The following is a 14864-nucleotide window of genomic DNA, read 5'->3' as shown; positions in this document are numbered from 1 at the left end:
TCATTCGACTGGCTGTGCGAAATACTTGCGCGTCCCGCGTCGCCCAACAGCCTCGTTCCTTTTACACCACCGAGGGAGCTTTAGCCGCGTGAAAGCGGCTCTCTCCCGTTCCGCGGGTTACAAACTGAAACTTTCAGCCCCTGCGTCTGGTGGTTGGCTGCCTTCGCGAGACACCCAAGTTCCTTTGTCTGTTTGCTGGTCTACTATGTCGTCGGCTGATCCAGGCGGAGAGAAAGGAAGGCAGGAGAAGGAAGGTGCGAACTCCAGGGTCGAACTGTTAATACGGGGGTGAAAATCGACACTTGACCGGCCAAAACGTAATTTCCAATTCAAAGGCAATGACCATTGGCTCGCTTCTCTCCGCGGCTCCCTTTGCACCCCTCGGCCCCTCGCACGCGTCACCTCCGCGATCAAACCCCTCTCGCTTTTCCCTCTTTTGCTGTTTCTCTATCCAGCCAGCCGTCTCGTTCTATTTGCTTTAGCGGCTCCCGGTCCAGTCGACTTCGTCAACCGGACAAACGCGTATTGTGATTTCAGCCTTTGACTGCTAGCCGTTCGATGGATATCGTAGGGGGTGGCAAATGGTCGCGGACCCGTGCGGAGCGATACAGAACGGTACGGAGGGAGGAGGAGGAGGAGGAGAAGGAGGATGAGGTAGAAGAGGGTGGCGCAGAGGACGGGAAATAGGGGGTCGAATTGGCGGGTACGAAGACTGGAAGGGACGGACGAGCGAGCACCGTGAATATTCATGCCGAGAACCCTAGACGAATTCGGACTTGTTGCGACTGACACTGATGTAAACCTTTGTTTATCCTGCGTGCACCATACCCTCGGCCGTATCCCTTCCGAGCATGGCTGGCTACGCACTCCGATCGCCTCGTCTCGCCTCCACCCCCGATGCCAACCGAGTATTTAACTGAGAGTTAAATTCTGATTAATCGTCGGTACCGGGGTTATTAATTGTTTGTCCTTTTGATTTTACAAGCACACGGAGCTCACGCCTACCGAAATCTGGTTCTCCCTGTCGGATTCCCTCTCGTCTTCTCCATCTCTCTTTTGCCTTTGTTTCCAAGTTACCGTAGTTTCTCTCTTTCCGTCTTCTTTTCCACCACACCCTGTTTCCATTTTAATCTCGATGATTTGTTGTCGCTAATCCGGCCGAGGCCCGTGACATCGGAAACCCGAATTCCGCCACTGAAGTTGGCCGGCTCGTTTGTCTTTCCGCCAGTTCGAGCAATTAAATCTCATAAGCCAGAAATCGCAGCCCTCGGAAAAGTCGGATAGCTCTCGCAGATCCGCTGGTTTTTCCAGTCTCCGTTACGGACGATGTTTCGTGCCTTCGAAACGTTAAAACTTGGAGAGGGTGAGAACGGAACCAAATGGAATCGCGGAAACGAGCGAAACGACGGATCCATTCACCCCGCTGCGAACTCTGTCCGTAAACTAAGTAATATTAATGGTCCGGCCGATGGCAGAAGGCGCGGTATCAATGCGCTAATGTCGGCTTCCTGCCTTTAAAACTACCTCGTCATTCCGGGATAATTCTCGCGTATTGTCGTTCGCCATCCAGCTACGCCGGTTTTGCCCGCTTCCTTATCGTCGACCCGCCCGGCCAAACTTACCTCTGATATTCTCTGCCTCCTTCGGTCTTTCTCCTCTTTCGGCGAATTCGCCAACGACACCCTCGGAGATGTCATTAATTACGACGACGACAACGACGACAACGTCGACGAGCTTCTATCGTCGGGGACATCTGCTGGAAAATAATATTCATAAAGTTGAGCCCCGTCGTTACGAGCGTCGTTTTCGATCCATCTTCGCGCGTATTTCACTCCTACCTCCTATCACGAGAAACTTGGAATCCTATTCGATTATTCCTACCTCTCCATGATTGAGAAAAAATGTAGCGAAGAACGATTCGAGAGGAAAACACGAATGTTCTACATACTGAGAGACGTTATTAATGACTAGACTGCGGATGTTTGTGCACTTGTGAAATCTTTAATTATGCAAGAATGTATAGAACGCACATAATACGCAAGAACGTACAAATATTCAAAGTATTTGGAGCATGAAACAAATTCCTTTAGTTGTATTCGTAGGAATCTGAATTTGCATAAGTATCCGCAGTCTAATAACGAATAAGGTAGCAATTTCTTTCCATTGTAATATTAGATTGTCCGAAAAGTGTCTATCTTTTACAGGCACGTCTTTTACAACGACGCATCTTTATACAAACATGAAACCTAATCTGTCGAACGTTGTGATCTTTATTTTGATAGAACAAAGTGGATCATACGTAATTCTATAAAATAATATAAAACGGAATATGTTGTGCATCCATTATTTTCTTATAAAACGAGAGAAACGTTTCGGACGACCTAATATGTCTAATCTCAGGGTAAAGAGAAACTTTGCGCGAAAACGCGTCGACATCTCCGCTTTAAGTCGAAGAGGATCGCGTTCCCTTTGCCGTCCTTCCCGTGATGCACCCCTCGTTCGCGAATTGCGACGACGCAAAGGGGGCAAGAGAGGATTAAAAAGAAGCGTGAAGAACTCTCGAGTGCCAGGCTTCCCTCCCGAACCGTGGCGCAGTGGACCGTTTCGCGAGAGCGGAGCGGCGCGACGAAACGGTTAATTCGATTCGACGATCGTTCGCCGCGATAGCGAGCTCGGAGCCGACAACTATCAAGCGGCGCGTTAATTGCGTTCAAACGAACTGTCAGCGCGTCGACACGCACGCGCGCGCATCTGAGCGGCGTCCCGCGTGCAAATACGCGCATTATGATTAATACCGTCACAAGCGGCTCTAGGCGTCGGCTTGTCAGCGGCTTGCAATCAGGGGATAGGCTAATTACGCTCTCTCTCTCTCGTCCGAACGTTCACCTTCCTTCGTTCCCTCTCGAGATCCTCCTTTTTTAGCTACGTAGCTTTCGATTCGACCGAATGCTACGACGAAATTAATAATAACGGGTTAGCCGTCGATCGCTCCGAGTATTAGTTACGGCGTTTCTTTTGTCTTTCATCTCCACTGGTATCAACGCGATCGTTAAACCTATCTTCTCCGTGTTCGCGAATGTTTCCACGGCTCGTCTCCGCAGGCAGTCCAATAATAGCACCCACGTGATTTACAGATCCAGTTTAGCGTGGGTGGGGATCCAACAAATCGAATCGGTTACTCGTTCGCGTGTTCGAGGAATGTCGGATCTCTTTCACGTTCGCGTGATAGTCCCGCGAGGTAAAAGAGGACGATCGTCTACAGTCTAGGCGGATAATCGTATGTGGAACGCGACAGCCGGCTCGACAAGCGCGTCGATTCGTTCCTCGAATCGGCCGCTCGTGCCAAACATCCTGACCCGAAAATGGACCCTTCTAACGACCCTCTTACGAAACGATACGGCCACGATCTCGGCGGTCGGCTCTTGGCTCTGGTCCGGTGTCCGACCACCGAATAAATTGGTCCTTGCCTGTCGCGCGCCGATCCGGATGAATCATTCTCTCGGGTATATCTGTTCTCCTCTGTCTCCCGCGACGGAAGGGGACGTCGAGGTGGATCGAAAGAAGGACGACAACGGGCGAGGAGACCTCGTAAAGTCTCTCGACTCATAAAGCTCGCACGGGCGAGAACGCGACTCGTCGACTCGCGACAGGGTGCCGTCTGCAGATCGCAGAAATGAGTCGTCACCTCGTGAACGAGCGTCTTTGAGACATTCATTTTATTAACTCGACAACGAATTACTTACGGCCGGCGGCGCGGCTCCACCGGGCGCAATTTCATCAGAAGCCGCGATAATTATCGTTTGAACGATAATTAATGCCGCGCCATTAACGACGTCGCGCTCTTTATGCTCGCCTCGAAATTTTCGCTGCCGTATTTTTAGGAACGACGTCGCTCCCCGACCGTTTCCGGGTCATTTACTCCGCGAACCACCCCCTTTGCCAGGATTATTTCGATAGCCGTCGTCGAGTCGACGGAAGATAACGAGGAAGAAGGCGGTCGACCATATCGACTTGCAGGGGGCGTGAACTTCGTCGCGATGACTCCTAGAAGCGACGCGTTACATATTAGGCCGCCGTGCGGTAACGAGCGTAGCCGAGTAAACTTTGGCTGCGACGAAACGCGATGATTAATTAAAAACATAATTAGTCGCGACGACCGGGATCCACCCACAGCCCGCCAATGTACCGTGAAATTGTCAACCATCTTGTTTCCCTTTCCTGCTTTTCGCTTCGTTCGGTCGTCGTCGTCCGATCTTTTTCTGGCCCCGGCGATCTCGTTAAAGGCGGGCCCGTTCGCTCATTTTCTCGGGTCTTCGTTCGGGAACGCGCGCGATCTTCGTGGAAGTATCGAACGTCGTGACTAACGAGCTGCGAGTCTCTTCGTTTAATTTGTCTCATCGATCGGAGACCGAGTCGCCTCGTTACGTCCGCTTCGACGTCCTTTTTTCGTATATTTTTTCGCGCATTACGATGAACACGACATAGCTCGTCGTAGACAAAGAGCAGGCCGAAAGCGCAGAGCGAAAGGCAGCGCTGATTCGGGGGAATACCGATTCTAATGATAAAATATCTTTCCTCCCATGTTCGCTCCCTTCTTTGTCCTTATTTCCGCGCGATTCTCGTGTACCTTCGCGACGACCAAGATATATTGTTATTAAATGGTCTCCCTTCGGCTGTGCGCGCACGCTAGTATATTACGTCGCGGGGCTTCTCCGTTGCCTTTACACACGCACGCACAACAGACAGCCCGCACGCAGTGCTTAGCCTTCCGCGTGTGGAACTGCTCTCTTATTTACGGTCGACTGGCATGCGAGTTTGCCACCAACTTCCGCTCAAAATTCGTCGCGAGATAGAGACAGAGACAGAGAGAGAGAGACAGAGAGAGGGAGAGAGAGAGAGAGAGAGAGATCGGAAAATCGAAAACCTCGAGGCGAAAGGGCTAGTGGCCCTTGAAAGTTGGAAGTTGGGAAGAAGTAAGCGAACCACAGGGAAAGAGTTGCTCGATGGGTGGGGGAAGCGAGGAGAAGAGGCGGTGGGGAGGTTAATTGAAAAGCAGTGGAAGGGTGTCATTAAATAAACCGCGGACGAACGTTCCTGCGGTTCCGCGGCACTACCGTTCGCAGGCACGGTTTCGCCGCCACTTTTGGTAATGAACTAATATTTGCAGTGTGCGTTCGGACGGCGGTTTCCACGCGTATACGCGGCTAGTGGCTTACCTTTTGCCTTGTCCAGACGCGCAGTAGCGCGCGGTGCGCGCGTCGAAGGGTGCGCTTGCCCTGGCAAGGTTAGCCTTGGACAAATACGCGACCCTCGCGGTGATAGCCATGTACCAGCGGGGTTTTAAAGGTTAGGGAACGATCGAAAATTCAATCATGTCGCGGCAAGGAAGCTTCTACGCTGCGGACGATTATTCGTAACGGTCGTTGGACGCATCGACGAATCGGCTACCAAATTCGATAATACTCGGACGAGGAACGACGAGGAAAAGAGGCGCGGAAACGTCGGTGACAAACGAGCCGAAAACGGTCACTCGAGGAGGGTAATCGTTTCCCAATTGAAATCCAATAGCAAACGACATACAGGCGGTGGCCCTCGTCCCTCGAGAAGGACCGAACGTCCATTGCTGTGTGCGTCCATTGATCATCGGTCTAAACTGTTTCTGACGCGAATTATGCGGAAGTAGGTGGAAAAAGTGTGGGCTGGCGAAAACAATCGCGAGTCAGCCGCTCGGTCCGTGATCGTCGGTGGCGCGAACACTCGTGGAATTTTCAAGAATTTAAATAATATCCTTTTATATTATCGAGGATGCGCTGAAAGTAGCAGCGGGCAGGGTCGTAGGTTTTCGCGGCGGCTATCATAAATCCAGCGGTTGCGCTGCCAGCGGAGAGAGAGAAAATCTACAATTCTAAAGCTTTCCATAAAACACTCGACAAAACGCTTCGCCCGCGGTTTTCGAGTGGCTACCGGGCCCCTTCTCCATCACCTCCCTCTCCACTTTTCCCGCGTCTTCCCTGCCGCGTCGGCCGCCTGCCTCCGCGCCGCCGCGAATCTGTTGAAATATGTAAAACCGTGTAACCTCTTCAATTTACATAGGAACGCGTGGGCGCGCTGTTCCCCCGGATGAAAAGTGGCCGATCCTCCTCTTATTAATTGATCGCCCGAAATCCGCCGATCCACTTTCTACCCCTCCGTGAAAAACCCTTCCGTTCACCCTTCTTCCACCGACCAGTTTCGTGGTTTTCCGATTTTCTCTCGGCTAGACAAAGAGGAAGAGAAACACGACTGCTATTTGGTCGTACGGCCACGAGGAATTTCATGGGTGGACAAAAACAGCAGCAAGACTAAAAGGGGAACCGTGACGAACGATGCGGCGGCGGGGAAACGTTGTCTCACGTGATAGACGTCCATCATCGCGCACGACGAAAGCCTTAACGTCGCGGACGCGACACGTAAATACACGTGTGTATCGCCGTTGATACAACGATCATTTTTTTCTTCTGGCCGTCGACGATAATCGCAGTCGCTCGCTTCGTTTTCCTTCCACCTTCGCCTCTTTCCATACCGTCTACGGTTCTCTTTCTCTTTTTCTCCAGCCGGTTTCTATATAGGTTTCTCTGGTGGCGCGTTCTCTCGCCGCTATCCGTGATCCAGGGCGACGGCACGCCGCTGCCACTGGTATTTCGAAACTCGCTGAACAAACAAGCGCCGATAAAAGTACCGCGGTATATAGTACATCTGGAAGTAGGGACCATCAGTCACGGCGCATCTGCGAACCACTTTCCTTCCCTCCCCCCGCCGCCACCTCCACCGCCGCCGCCACTGACTCCTCCGCCCGCTCGTTTTCCCTCGCGCTCCGACGACCCCTCCGGGAGTGCAGCGGGTGTCCCGAACTTCTCCTATCCACCCACCGCGCCGCTAAAAACCATTTGTCATCGGCCGCGTAAATATGTTCTCGAGCGAAACGTGCGTTCGACTTTTTTCTCTCGCCCACGGTGTTACGCTCCGCTCACGGAAATTCGAGTCCACGCCAAACGATGATGGTCGATCGCGACGCGACCATCCATTTCCTGAACGCCTCCTACCTTTTTCCATCGAAAGGCGACCGGAATCGCTCGCGTTTCCATACGTTTCTTTGATCGTGCAAGGATTTATAGACTCGTGTCGCAACAACTATCCGACTATTCCGATCTTTGCTTCATTGGCTGAAGTAGAATGTTCCAATGGCGTGTATATTTTCGCAAGCTTCCGCAACCAAATGAACCCGCGCGATAGTTCGCTGGCATTGTACCAGAATCTCTAGTATCGTTTAACGCGAAACCGAGTAAATAAGCAAGCACGTAGGAGATCGACGCCGGAATGGCAAGTAACGAGCTACGGCTACGCGGGCAAAGTTTATCTTTATTTCGGCGAGCTCCGCGTCTTCGCCAGGGGAGTAGCTTAAAAAGTTGGTCTAATAAAACCCCGGCCCATTTGTCAAGGGGTGTTGTAGTCGGTTCCCGGAGGCTGTTGCGAAATGTATGTAAAACACATCTCGGTCGGCTTGCGGAGTCGTAACACGAAGCGCGGGCGTCTCTGATGGGCCGACATCTAAAATAATAAAAGTTGCCTCCGTCATTTGTCAACGGTTCCTCTAAGGAGCGACTACTTCCAACGCCACCTCGTAATTTCGCGATGTCGCAGCTGCTACCCCCACCCTTGTATCCCTTGCTTTTTCCACCCCGGAGATGTTACGCGATTCCCGACCTTAATTTTCCTGACACCCGTCACACGGCCGCTTCTTTTCCCCGAGAGCGCGATTTATTCCAAACTCTACGCGGCCAATCTGTAAATTCCAATCTTCTTCCACTTGTTTCATGTTTGACCTTAATATATTCGACACGCGTATATACTTTGAGAAAACAATTCTCAGTGACCGAGTAATTTCTGCGATCGTAATTTCTATTTCGAGAAGTCGATGGTCCCGACGATTGTGGAATATTCCAGGCTGCGTCACCGATCTCGCGCGAGTTAAGATGCAACGATGTTCAGCGTAGATTGAAAAATATTTCTTTTCAATTTGGAACATCGGTTGAACTTTGAGAGGATGCAAACAGTCGGCTGTGCTGCTAGACGGTTAGACAAGCCGCGTTCCGCTGAAAGTTTAATTAAAAGCGAGCGTGTGGGAGCGGCGCGGCTCGAAGGGAAATAAACCGATACTATACTGACCGGTTGTATGGTGGCGCACGGAGGTGACGCGAAACGAGGCTTCCCGGTTCTTTATGCGAGCCCGCTTTAATCCTTGGACGAAGGAAGACGCGTCTTAAAGTGAAATAATAAATAAAATAATACGTCCGGGGCGTCGATGTCGGCTCGCGGTCTCGGCAATAATCTACGGCAACGAATGTGCCAGACGACTTTTATGAAACGTGGGCCCCTTCTCCTTCAGCCCTTTTACGCGGTTGAAAAATAAAATCCTAACCCTTTCCCGGCGTTCACCGAGCGAGAAATAGGGGGCGCGCGAGAGACGAAACGGAGGCGGCGGGATAAAACCTTAAATACGACCGCTGAACACCGGGGGCCTACAATAAAATTCTCGTAAACCATTCGCTCGAATAATACACCTGCTTTGACCATTACTTGACCGAGCCAGCTCTCCGCCTGTTTCGGTGCAACCTTTTCCCGCGATTTTCTCCTGTGATTTACAGTTCGTACGAACCGTATTTCCAACTCGTCCATGAATTTAATTGGAAAAAGTTGATCGTTCGATCATCATCGTTTCTACCATCGAATTATCAGGTTCCCAGGCAAACGAGTGATTTTCTATGCCTTTTCGACGAGTTTGAAACGAGAAATTTCGTTTTCTCGATAGGAACGACGTTCGCGTACTGAAAGAATGATCGAGCACCCGGTGCTCGGGATAAGCGGTCCCGGTTGCTTCGTTCCTCCAGTTTATTTTTCAAGTAACCCTTCACATTGCGCTAATGTATTTCTTTGAAACCGCTATTCACCGCGTCGACGTTTCAATCCGGTCCATTCAACGTCCTCCAGCCGTTTCCCGGCTGAAACACTCACCCGATCGATCTAACTACCGCCGTCTATCGTGAATTTTCACACGACTTAATCCGCATGCTTTCACCCCCCCTCGGTGACTCGTACTTTTCTGCTCGCTGTTTCTTTTCCTTCCTCTCACGCTCCGTCTCCGCTTTCTGCCGTCGTCTTGCCACATGCTATCGATCGAAATTGTAACCAGGGAAAACTCGATCGACCAGGTGATGCGTGTGTATACACGATCGTCATCGTCGAGAGGAAGAGGAAGGACGAGGAAAGGCACGAGGAGACGCGTGTCGCGCGGCGACAAGGGGTTAGCGCATTCCAACTCGATTCGATGGCTAACAGGTCGCCGACAAAGGGAATCAGGCGTTTCGAGGGGGTGGCGGGCCCCGTTTGAACCCCCAGGATCGCTAAATATTTCATTTCGTATCCCTCGAAACGTTTAATCTCGGGTCAGGTGCGCGCACGTTCGCGATCGCGTTGCACGCGCGTTTGTGCGCCGTCGATGACAACCATCCGGCGGATGCGCGAGCTTTCTCTCTCTCTCTCTCTCTCTCTTCTCTCTACTATCTTCTCTAGCGATGCTTCGAGCGATCGGATCGATCCTCGTCCCCTTCGTGCAGCGTTCAAATCTCTCGTTTGATTTCTTGGAACTTTTGTTCTTTCTGTTTTTCCGGAAAGGTTCGCGCGCGAAAAAATGTGGGCGCCGGCAGTCAGCTGGAAAATCATTCCATAACCGAGAGATGTTCGATAAATCGCAGGCGTAAAACCGTGCCATCGGTTATATCGCTTAGGTATAGCTTTGTGCCTCAGCTCGAGGATCGGAAACTTTCATTATCGGACTGTTCGCCAGCTTTCACCCTCCCCGTTACCCATCTTCGTTTACATTTATGATTTAATATGATCGTCCATTGTTGGGTCCCCTTTGATTCCGCCCGCTCGTTTCCCCTCGCCCTCGACAAATATCTCTTTCTCTCGGTTCCCGTTACGTGTGTAATTCGAACGCCGACCTCTTTACCCGCTTTTCTCTTTTGTCGTTTCCTTCGTGCTATTGGGATCCGCAACAAGCACCCTATCTCGGGAAATCGAGAGTCTGGATGGCGGCAAAGAACCGAACGACACGCGGGGGAGAAAAGAATCCCAATTTTCTGGAATCGCGGCTTCGGCGACGCTTCCGAGAGCCGAGCTTCTCCTACCCGCGGGGGAACAAACGTGCAGGTTCACCTGGAATATCGGCGACACGGAAACGCAAACGCGAGACGAAACGATAGATAGGTAGAAAGATAGATAGAGAGAGAGGGAGAGGGAGGGAGAGAGAGAGGGGCCGAGAGAGAGAGAGAGAGAGAGAGGACAAAGGACGACGCGCGCGGAATATTAAATTCGCGCAGAATTCGAGCAACTTTTCAACGAAGCATTATGGGTCGGCTATCTGGATGATGTAGCACCGAACTTGGGAAGACTCGACCGAGTGAAACCCCGACTCTTCTGCCGTTCCACCTTCCCCATGCTCGTTTTCGTCGTTTCTTCGCTCGCACGCGCGTCTTTCCTCCCTTCTTCTCCATCCGTTTTTCTCTTCCTCCGCCCGTTGTCTCTCGTTCCATCTTTTTTCCCCTTTCCCACCGGTCGCTTTCCCTCTCTAGGCGTAGCTTCCAGGGTAGCAATCTTTTATTATTAGCGCAGGCTTTACCAGACAATGAAACGAAAGGAACGGAATATGATATTGTAGTACAGAGGCTCGGCGGAAAGGGAAGCTATTGTCGGTCTCTTTGAATTTTAAAGTCAACGATCGATACGGCTCGGGGGATGCGCCTTTAGCCATATAAACCGCTCCGCTCGCCCCCACAACCCTAGCCCAGCCCTCTTTTCTCCGCGGTACGTTCGCCCCTTGCGGTCCCTTCCATCCTGTTCTCGCGACTCTCGCTCCCCCCCCCTCCACAGCCCCTGTATCACGTTTGTTTCGAATCGCCAAACGAACTCCGGTTTCGATTCGAAACGAACCATCGTCGGGAGACACGTGGGTTGATACGTGTAGCCTCTGACTTCTCGCCTCTGGTTCCCGCGAGCGAAGGATCAGCAGCCCCGAGCGGAATCGGAATCGGAGGGCCGTCAGCGAAATTGTCGTCGGTAATGATAAATTGCGCCCCCGGCCCCGACGAAACAGCCCGTCCGCACGAGTGCCGACCGACCGTGCGGGAATCAAATTGCAATTTGTTATTTGTAATTCCGAGTGTCGTTTAATATACTCTCCCGCGTTCCTGGCCACCCTTTCAGACACACTGGGACGAAGGGGTTAGAAATTAAGCGGAGCTTGATGAGAAAGCGTAAAGGTGAATACGCGTCTCACCACCTTTTGCCGCGACGCACTTCTCGTCGCCACGAATCTGCCGCGTAATTAAGCGCGACAACCTTTATTTTTACGCCAATGCGTAATTGTTTCCCGTAGCGTCTCGAGCAGCTATTTGCTTCGGTTCCGGTCCGATTCGTTCCGGTATCGTGCTTCACTTTTCTCATTACCGTCTCGACAGGCGATTTAGACGTAAGTAGTATTTACGTTGGCCGATTTATTACAGTGATCGATCTCATGTACATCTCGAACCGACCGATCGTAACCACGAAGATTTATCTAATCGCGATGGAAAGAACGAAGCAGTAAGCAGAGATAGGGGGCATAGAGGGATGCGGTGGCTGAGTAGGCAAATATTCGATTTTGTCTATTCAATTTTCCAGAAAAATAGTGCGTCGTTTCCCTCGCGTGTTCTTCTTCAGCCTCATCCCCCGATCCAGGCATTATCGACGCGAGGTAGCGACAGAAGGAGGCGATGGCTGGCTGAACGAAAGAAAGGAATAAGTTCGATCAGTCAGAGGGTGGCAGTTACCGTTTCGGTTATGGTTTTCGGAAGCGTCGTCGAATCCAATTCTTGCGCAAACCAGATAAGCGGCCTTTTACGCGTGTATTTTCGCACACGCGTCGCGCGGCCAGAAATAGGGGTGCGCGTTTCGTTCTATCGCGGACAAGCAGATTTCCACGCGACAGATATCGGTCTCTTTTTGTCGATAAACGATCGCCCCGCGTGCCCCGTTATTTTCTTCTTCTTCCATCGTTTTTCATCCTTCTCTCCCGAAGTAACTCCCATTCGCCAGAATATTCTGGCATATCTGTGCTCTTTGGCTTAAGGCTTCGCTGCGATCCTACGTATCCTTCCGTGTGTACACCCCCGATCGTTCTTTATTTTTCTCGTTCGGCATATTTTTCTTCGATCTACTCCGCAGGCTGGCTCAGGGCGGCAAAGGGGACGATGGGTCGAGGGTGTACGAAAGGGGATTCGTCAGTTTATTTGCGTATTGCCTGGCGGCTGAGCATCGAGCCGTTCACGGAGCGAAGAACTCGAACGCTACGCTTATCGCCACTGAACCTTGCGTTAAATCTCCATCCCTCGAACCTTTTCTTCTCTGCGAAGATCGACCAGAGTTTCTCCGTTCGAGTGAAACGTTCATTAGATATCACACGCTATCAGATATCAAACGAGAGATGGTAGAGCGTAACTCTAACACTTAGAATTTGCGACATTACGTTCGGAAACACCGTCGAAGTTAATATAATTTCGCTTTAGAAAATAAAAAGAGAAAGAAAACGAGAGTATATAAAATAGACGAGGGGATGGATTTGGGATAAAAACAGGCGAACGATTCGGTGCCGCTACCCCCGGTGGAAATCGGTCCATTCGAAACCGCGATAAGCCATGTCGCGTTCTTTCTCCACTTCCTCCTTTCTCGTTGTAGGGGCGGAGATTCGTGGGCTGAGCTCCCAGAGCGACCATCGATGGCCCTTAATCGAGCGATCCGCCGCCAAAGTGATTTTTATTTTCCACGAATCTTGATTTATACGGGAAGGCTTTTCGCCTCGACCCTGTGCGACACAACGGAAGAGTGGGCTGGCTGAAAAGGGAGAGAAAGAGAGATCGAAGACTGCAGTTTCACGCGCATACGCCGCCGTGCGGTTGCCTTCACGAGGGGTTACCCTACGCGTTATCTCTCCGTTACGCGTTGGCAGGCATATGGCTGGTCGGCTGCAGGGGGCGCAGAGGCGGCAAGCGACCGGGGGATCGGCTCATAATTTTCAGATTTATGTACAAATGTTTCTGGCGAAGCGGCCGAGCGGTCGCTTCCTTCTTCCTCTCTCTCTCTCTCTTTCTCGTGGGGAAGATATCTATCGTAAAGTTTCGCGGAATTGAAAAATGCTTTCGAGGCTTTCTCGCCTCCGAGTACACAGCCGAAGGGGCGAATGTCAGCCGACGACGGGGATGACGTATCGTCCACGAACGCGATCCACACAGCCGCCTATCTTTCCGGAATAAATGATTCCTCTCGCTAACACGCGTCTGTTTCTCCACGCTCCCCCAACTGCGACGGATTTATCTCGGGATTTCGCGACATTGACCTCGTTTGTAACTTTCGGAAAGCAGACCTCTGGTACAATTAAATTCCGTATCATATTTTACTGTAGCTCGATCGAAATTGAAACGTAGATTAAGAAACACCGAGAGAAACGTGTTTTAGAAGAGCGAGCAAGGATTAAGGGTTAAACAAGCATCTTTCTATTTCTATTCGAGTCCCTTCTAAAATCGTGGCCACATGTTACGCCACACGCTACGCGTCTAACCTTGAGCTAACGAGCGGAGGGGCCGAGACGAGTGGTGGTAGAAAAAGAGTCGCAAGAAGGAGATCATTCCCATTCGCAGTCAGCCATCCGACCAGCCCGACCAGTCGGTCCAAGTGGCGTGGAACGAGAATAAAAAGCGCTTAGAGCCGTATAAACAAACAATTATTCGTCGCAGCCAGTCGTTCGCACCTCGTTCCCCGACTCACGAGTCTGTCGGACAAACTCCAACAGGCATCGAGCGTGAAGTCATCGAGATTGTGAGTTCCTCCAGGCGACTGACAGCTTCTCTGTCCATCATGCAGTTTACTTTCTTCTCGCTTTTCGATTTTCACACTAAACCACGTGGTTCCTTTTTCGTAACGTGGTAGTGAATCGCTCGTCAGGCTCGCGTTTGCGAGGCGCTCCAAGGATCGAGTCGGGGCAGTCGTTCGTCTAAACGGTCGGTTATCTAGCCGGTCGATCGGCATTGTCTTCCCTCGGCAGCCCCGGAAGCCATTCGGAAGCGAAATAGAGTAGGAGAGAGAGAGAGAGAGAGGGAGAGAGAGAGAGAGAGAGAGAAAGACGGCGTTTCGAAGCGAGTGATCGCTGCGCGGTGCGGACCAGAGCACGATCGAGCAGAAGCGAGAGGCTGAGGAAACAATTTAGCTCGATCAACGTTTCTAGCCGGAATCTCAGGCGTCGTCGTCTAATTAAACCGCTGTCCTGCGTGGATATAAAGTCGGAGGTTATCACCGGCGCGCGGTATCTGATCCCCGGCCCCGGCTTAATCCGACTGTATTTCCAGCCAGAGCGTTTTAAGCGGCCGTCCAATACACACGCAGCCATGGACTCGCGTGTACGTATTTACGCGGACACGGGTGAGTATATGAAACGAATAGAAACTCGGGTAGTCTCATTTCCTGTCTGCGGGGGTCCCGCAGGGGATACATAATTAGCTGGTTCGCCCGTTCGTCGGAACGCCGACAAGACGGGGAAATGTAAGAAGACCTTTCGTCGAAGAGCGCTCGCCTTTTCCTCCTGCCCGAACACGCCGTTGCTCGTGTCGCTTATCGATTGCTCTCGGAAATTATCGTAAAACGGAAGCAAAAACCAGAGGGCGGCAAAGGCGAAGGAGGGGATGGTTGGCGATCGTCGAGCGTCTCGCGCATTGTTTATCGAATTTTCACCGGACGTC

General features: G+C 51.5%; 1 protein-coding gene across 7 annotated transcripts in view; it reads left to right on the top strand.

The window, feature by feature from the left end:
- Positions 1–14864, top strand: part of LOC117238016 (dachshund homolog 2) — a 143952-nt gene that overhangs the window by 69453 nt on the left and 59635 nt on the right. The gene's annotated exons all lie outside the window — the stretch shown is intronic.

This window comes from Bombus vosnesenskii, unplaced genomic scaffold (genome assembly GCF_011952255.1).
Source record: "Bombus vosnesenskii isolate JDL3184/JDL3185 unplaced genomic scaffold, Bvos_JDL3184-5_v1.1 scf7180000013431, whole genome shotgun sequence".
Taxonomy (NCBI): Eukaryota; Metazoa; Arthropoda; class Insecta; order Hymenoptera; family Apidae; genus Bombus; species Bombus vosnesenskii.
This window is presented reverse-complemented; position numbering and strand designations above follow the sequence as displayed.